The sequence below is a fragment of the Pan troglodytes genome, chromosome 17 (genome assembly GCF_028858775.2).
Source record: "Pan troglodytes isolate AG18354 chromosome 17, NHGRI_mPanTro3-v2.0_pri, whole genome shotgun sequence".
Classification (NCBI taxonomy): domain Eukaryota; kingdom Metazoa; phylum Chordata; class Mammalia; order Primates; family Hominidae; genus Pan; species Pan troglodytes.
In genome coordinates, this window is record NC_072415.2 from 16,018,798 (window position 1) to 16,024,797 (window position 6,000).

Consider the following 6,000-nt stretch of genomic DNA (forward strand, 5'->3'; position numbering starts at 1 on the left):
TGGTGTGAGCTAACTCCCCATACCTGAGACAAGGCCTTTCTGAGTATTCATTTTCCTGTGAAGTCTGAGTTTTCCAAGGCAAATCTATAAAAACAGACACTCTTCTTGGCACTGTATGAGCACCAGGTGTGATTTCCTCTAATTTTATAAGCCAACCCCCACCCCCACCCGGTTTGTTCTTAGGTAGTTTTCTATCTCACATGCAATTTTCAAAATTTTGCTATATACTGACAGGGGGTTTCTTGCCGTTGCTTCTGTATCTCTCTCTCCTCCTCAGTGTTTATTCTGTAATATCTGCCTGCTTTGGTTTTACCAGACTCTAAGCTTCATCAGTGTAACCAAGAGAGTCTGGTAGATCCCACCTCAGTTTTTTCTTCCTGTGTCATGTCTCGGAATCTCTGCCAAGACAGGAAGCTGAAACATTCATAAGGTTTGCTTTCTTTCATTTTTTTATTTTCTGTTTTTCAGGGATTATTATCTTCTTTGCCTAATGTCCAGTATCTGAAAAATTGTTTAATGTATTTTGTGTGCTTTGATTTTAGTTATTTTAGCTAAGAAGAAAAATCATACCTGTTGCTCTCCCTTGGCTAGAGGAAGACTACACTAGAGTTTCAGCACATGCCACAGACTGGCTAAAATGCTTTCCTTCCCTGTTTGCTCAACTGCTTCCTTTTCATTCTTCATTCCTCAGTGTAGCTATACATCCCTCGGGGAAATTTTCCATGAGCCTAGTATAGATGTAAATCTTAGCAATCTGTTTTCTTACAGTATTTATCTGAATTTATAACTGTCACTTTTCTGGGGCTTTGTCTTTTAGCACATTTTAAGTTAAACAAATGCAGAGGTTTTTGTTTTTTTCTGTTTAATCTGCAGAGCTTAGTATAATGCCTTCCACGTGGCAGGCAATCAATATATATTTGATCAGTGTATGAATTAGTGATTGTTAAAATATGCAGTTCTCTATATCCCAGAAGTACTAATATATTTTATTTCTATCTCCTCCTTGAGACAGATTCAACTAGCCTATCAAAAATCTTGGATGCAGTTCTTTCTTGTGAAAGAGCAAGGGAACTTAAAAAATATCCCTGTGGGCCAGGCGCCATGGCTCACGCCTGTAATCTCATCACTTTGGGAGGCCAAGGCGGGCAGATCATGAGGTCAGGAGATCAAGACCATCCTGGCTAACACAGTGAAACCCCGTCTCTACTAAAAATACAACAACAAAAAAAAATTAGCCGGTCGTGGTGGCAGGTGACTGTAGTCCCAGCTACTCGGGAGGCTGAGGCAGGAGAATGGCATGAACCCGGGAGGCGGAGCTTGCAGTGAGTGGAGATCGCGCCACTGCACTCCAGCCTAGGCAACAGAGCGAGACTCCGTCAAAAAGAAAAAAAAAGAAAAAAAAATCCCTGTGAACAACTTACAGCAAAAATGAAACAAATGAAAAATAAGCTTCGTGTACTACAAAAGGAACTAACAGAAGCAAAAGAAATAAAATCATAGAGAATCAAAAACTTAGAACAAGAGCTCTGCAGTGTGAGGTATGACATGCTAGTATATAGGATACTTTTTGTACTAGCTGACATACCTTCTGAGGTTTAACTGGAGAAAGAAATCTCTGTCTTGTAGAGTGTCAAATTCATTTAAATAATACAATTTCTTAACTGTGAATACATCTCCTGATAATTAAATGCATATTTATTTAAATCACAATTTTAATGGCTGCATAGAAGGCCATTATTTGGAAACCCCATTATTACTTAACAAATTAATTTTTTTATTTTTAATTTTTTGTGTTATAATAAGTGTTGCAAGGCATAACTGCATGTAAATCTTTTTCTATCATTCTAATTATTGACTTGGAATAAATTCTTCACTATAAAAATATTTGGTTAAATTATAGGTTCCTCTACCCCCAATAATCATTTTCCTTTAATTATACACTTGTAATCTTAATATGCATGGAGTATAAAGAAAAATATAGAGTATTTTATGACTAGTATATTGAACATCTCTCTCTCTCCTACATAAATAAAATTAATTCAGAGTTATACTTATTATTTTTATATTTTAATTAAATATATTCTGTGTTATTCTAAAAGAGATTTAAAATTTGTTGATAAAATGTATAATAATCAACAAGATACATTTAAAGTATTACTAAAAAAAGAAACAAAACATATATGGGATAACAAATATTAGATTTTTCAGCCTAGTCTCAGATTTTAATATTATAATTATTTTTAAGGATACTTGCCTTATTTTATAAAGATGAATATTTATGTCTAATGAATATGTAAACTTGTTTATAAAAAGTAACGTCATTTTAATTAGTTAACTCTAAATGATCTGTCCTTATTGAGGAGTAATTTTGACTGTTATATTTTTAAAATAATAATTTTCAACTTATAATTTTACTGGATAACTTCCAGTATTCTTTTCCATAACTGTTGTTGAAGTTACTAGTAACAGAATCTTTCTAACTAGAAGATGTTCTTTCTCATTATTTTTCAAGTATGTGCATCATTTGGAAGAGAGTTCAGTAATAAATTAAATACCTCAGAACTAGAAAGAAAAAACATATTCAAGAATATAGAAATTTTATTGGAATAATAAACCAATATATGAAGAAGTAGATCTCAAAGTGAATTCTATTTTCTAACAAAATGAATTTTAAGATAAGTATATTTAATGGCAGATTGACTTTAAACCAAGAAGAGAAGAGAAGAAATGCCAATATATTAAATGAAAAAATTAGAGAAGAATTAGGAAAAATCGAAGAGCAACAAAAGAAAAAGTTAGAAGTGAAGCAACTTGAACTCACTCTCTGAATATACAAAATATGGAATTGAAGACTGTAAGAAGTAATTTGAATCAGCTCAATCAATCGCTAGTAAAAATTTTATATTTCTAACTTTATTTCATCAATATTACTTTTCATATCCCTTCGATTTAGTATGTATTATTCAGAATTATGATAATGCCGCTATAATATTTAGGTACAAACTTTTGTATATTTCATTCATAAGTTTTCATTTCTTTGGGGTATGTACCTAGGAATGGAATTGCTGGGTCATAAGGTACCTATGCATAACCTTTTCAGCAATCACCTCACAGTTTTCCAATGTGTGCACTATTTTACTTTCCCACCAGCGATGTATGAAAGATCTAATTTCTCTACGGCCTCACGAGGGTGGAGTGCAGTGGCGCACTCTCAGCTCACTGCAAGCTCCACGTCCCGAGAAGCTGGGACTACGGGCGCCTGCCACCACGCCCGGCTAATTTTTTGTATTTTTTAGTAGAGATGGGGTTTCACCATGTTAGCCAGGATGGTCTTGATCTCCTGACCTCGTGATCCGCCCGCCTCAGCCTCCCAAAGTGCTGGGATTACAGGCGTGAGCCAGCGTGCCCAACCATTTGTCATTTTTTATTGTGGGTACACTAGTGGGTGTTAAGTGATACCTGCTTGTGGTTTTGATTTTGCATTTTCTTGATGGCTTGTGATGTTAGGCTTTTCTTCAAGCACTTATTGGACGCTCTTATATCTTCTTCACAAAAATGTCTATTTAAATATTTTGCCTATTTTTATGTATTTTTTCTTTTTGTTGTTGAGTTGTAAAAGTTATCTGTGCATTTTGGATACAGATTTCTAATCAAATATATAAGTTGCAAACATTTTCTCCACTTTTCTGGTTGTCGTTTTATTTTCTTTGTTACGTCCTTTGAAACACAAATGTTTCTAATTTTGATGAAGCCCAGTACATTTTCTTTTATCACTGTGCTTTTGGTGCCATATCTAAGAAACTACTGCCAAATCAAAGGCCATAAAGATTTATTGTTATTTTTTATTCTAAGAGTTTTATAGTTTTGCAATTCAGAAACATAAAATCAAATACTGCATGTTCTTACTTAAAAATGGGAAATAAATAATGTGTACACATGAACAAAGAGTGTAAAATGAAAAGACACTGTAGACTCAGAAGGGTGAGAGGGTGGGAGGGGTAAGGGTGATGAGAAATTACTTAGTGGATACAGTGTACATTGTTCCAGTGATAAACACACTAAAAGCTCAGACTTCACTCCTACCCCATATACCCATGTAACAAAATTGCACTTGCAATCCTTAAATTTATACAATTTTAAAAAATGGTTTTAGAGTTTTGGTTCTGTGATTAATTTTATAATGTTTTATTGTGGTAAAGCACATATAATAAGCTTTGCCACTTTAAACATAAAAGTCAGAGGCATTAATTACATTCAGAATGTTGTGCAATCATCAAAACTATGTATTTCCAAAAAAAATTTTCACCCCAAACTGAAACTCTGTACTCATTAAGCAACAACTCCTCATTCTCCCTTTCCTCCCAAGTCCCTGGTAGGAATAAATTTTATGGTATTTTAATTAATTTAAGTGTAAAAAACTAAAAGCAGCTGGTGGCTATCATACTGGACCTCACAGTTCTAACACCACCAGTATCAACCCCTGGACAGATATAACCATTCCTAAGCTGCCTTTACATTTATTATTATTCTATTTATGGTAATCTGTAATCTATTCTCCCACAAAGCTGGACTATTCCTGTAAGAACATATCTTATACCATTTCATTCCCAGCTCTGAATCCTCCAGTGGTTACCTATCACAATTAACAAAGAAATCCAAGCTCTTTTCTATGGTCTGTGTTTATCTGCTCCTCAGAATGTGCATTCTCCTTTCCTCCTCCCAGTGCCTGCAGCCTGACTGGACTTTGTAGTGATCTTTGAGCTCATCAAGTGCTGTCTGTATTCAGACTCTGCACAGTGTCTCTTCTCTCTGCCCTGTAGACATTCGCTTAACTCACTCCGTCATACCATTCTGACCTGCTCAAGTGTCATCTCCTCAAAAAGATTGTTCCAGAGCTCCCTATCTAAAGTAGCAGTCACTGACACCATGAATGTGATTACCCTACCTTATTTTCTTTGTATTATTATACTTTTTATTTAGACAGGGCCGCAATCTGTCACTAAGGCTGGGGTGCAGTGGCACAATCATGGATCACTGCAGCCTCAAACTCTGGGGCTCAAGCAGACCTCCTGTCTCAGCCTCCCAAGTAGCTGGGGCCACAGGTGAGCACCACCACACTTGGCTAATGTATTTCTTCATAGCACTTAGTACATCCATCACTTTAGTGTGCAACTGTTTATGCATTTATTTTCTATCCCTGTCACTGTACTGCAAGCTCCATAAAGACAGACCTTCTCTCTCCAGTTCCCATAATACTACCCAGCATAAAATAGGCTGTAAGTAAACATTTATTGAGTACATAAAAGAAGAATCTTATTCATGTCAAGGCTGTAATCTATGTTAGACTCAAAGAGATAGTCTCCTGACTAAATGGAAGTGTTTCTTTATTGAAGCATGCCTTTAAAAAAAGTGTTGCACATGGTGGATAAGCTTTTGTATGTGCTGCTGGATTCACTTTGCCAGTCTTTTATTGAGGATTTTCACATCAATGTTCATAAGGGATATTGGCCTGAAATTTTCTGTATTTGTTGAGTCTCTGCCAGGTTTTGGTATCAGGATGATGCTGGCCTCATAAAATGAGTTAGGGAGGAGTCCCTCTTTTACCATTGTTTGGAATAGTTTCAGAAGGAATGGTACCAGCTCTTCTTTATATCTCCAGTATAATTCAGCTATGAATCCATCTGGTCCCGGGCTTTTTTTGGTTGGTAGGCTATTAATTACTGCTTCAATTTCAGAATTTGTTATGGGTTTTTCAGGGATTCTACTTCTTCCTGATTTTGTCGCGGGAGGGGGTATGTGCCAGGAATGTATCCACATTTTCTAGATTTTCAAGTTTATTTGCAGAGAGGCATTTATAGTATTCTCTGAGGGTAATTTGTATTTCTGTGGGATCAATAGTGATACCTCCTTTATCATTCTTTTTTTTTTTTTTTGAGATGGAGTCTCACTCTGTCACCCAAGCTGGAGTGCAGTGGTGTAATCTTGCCTCACTGCAACCTC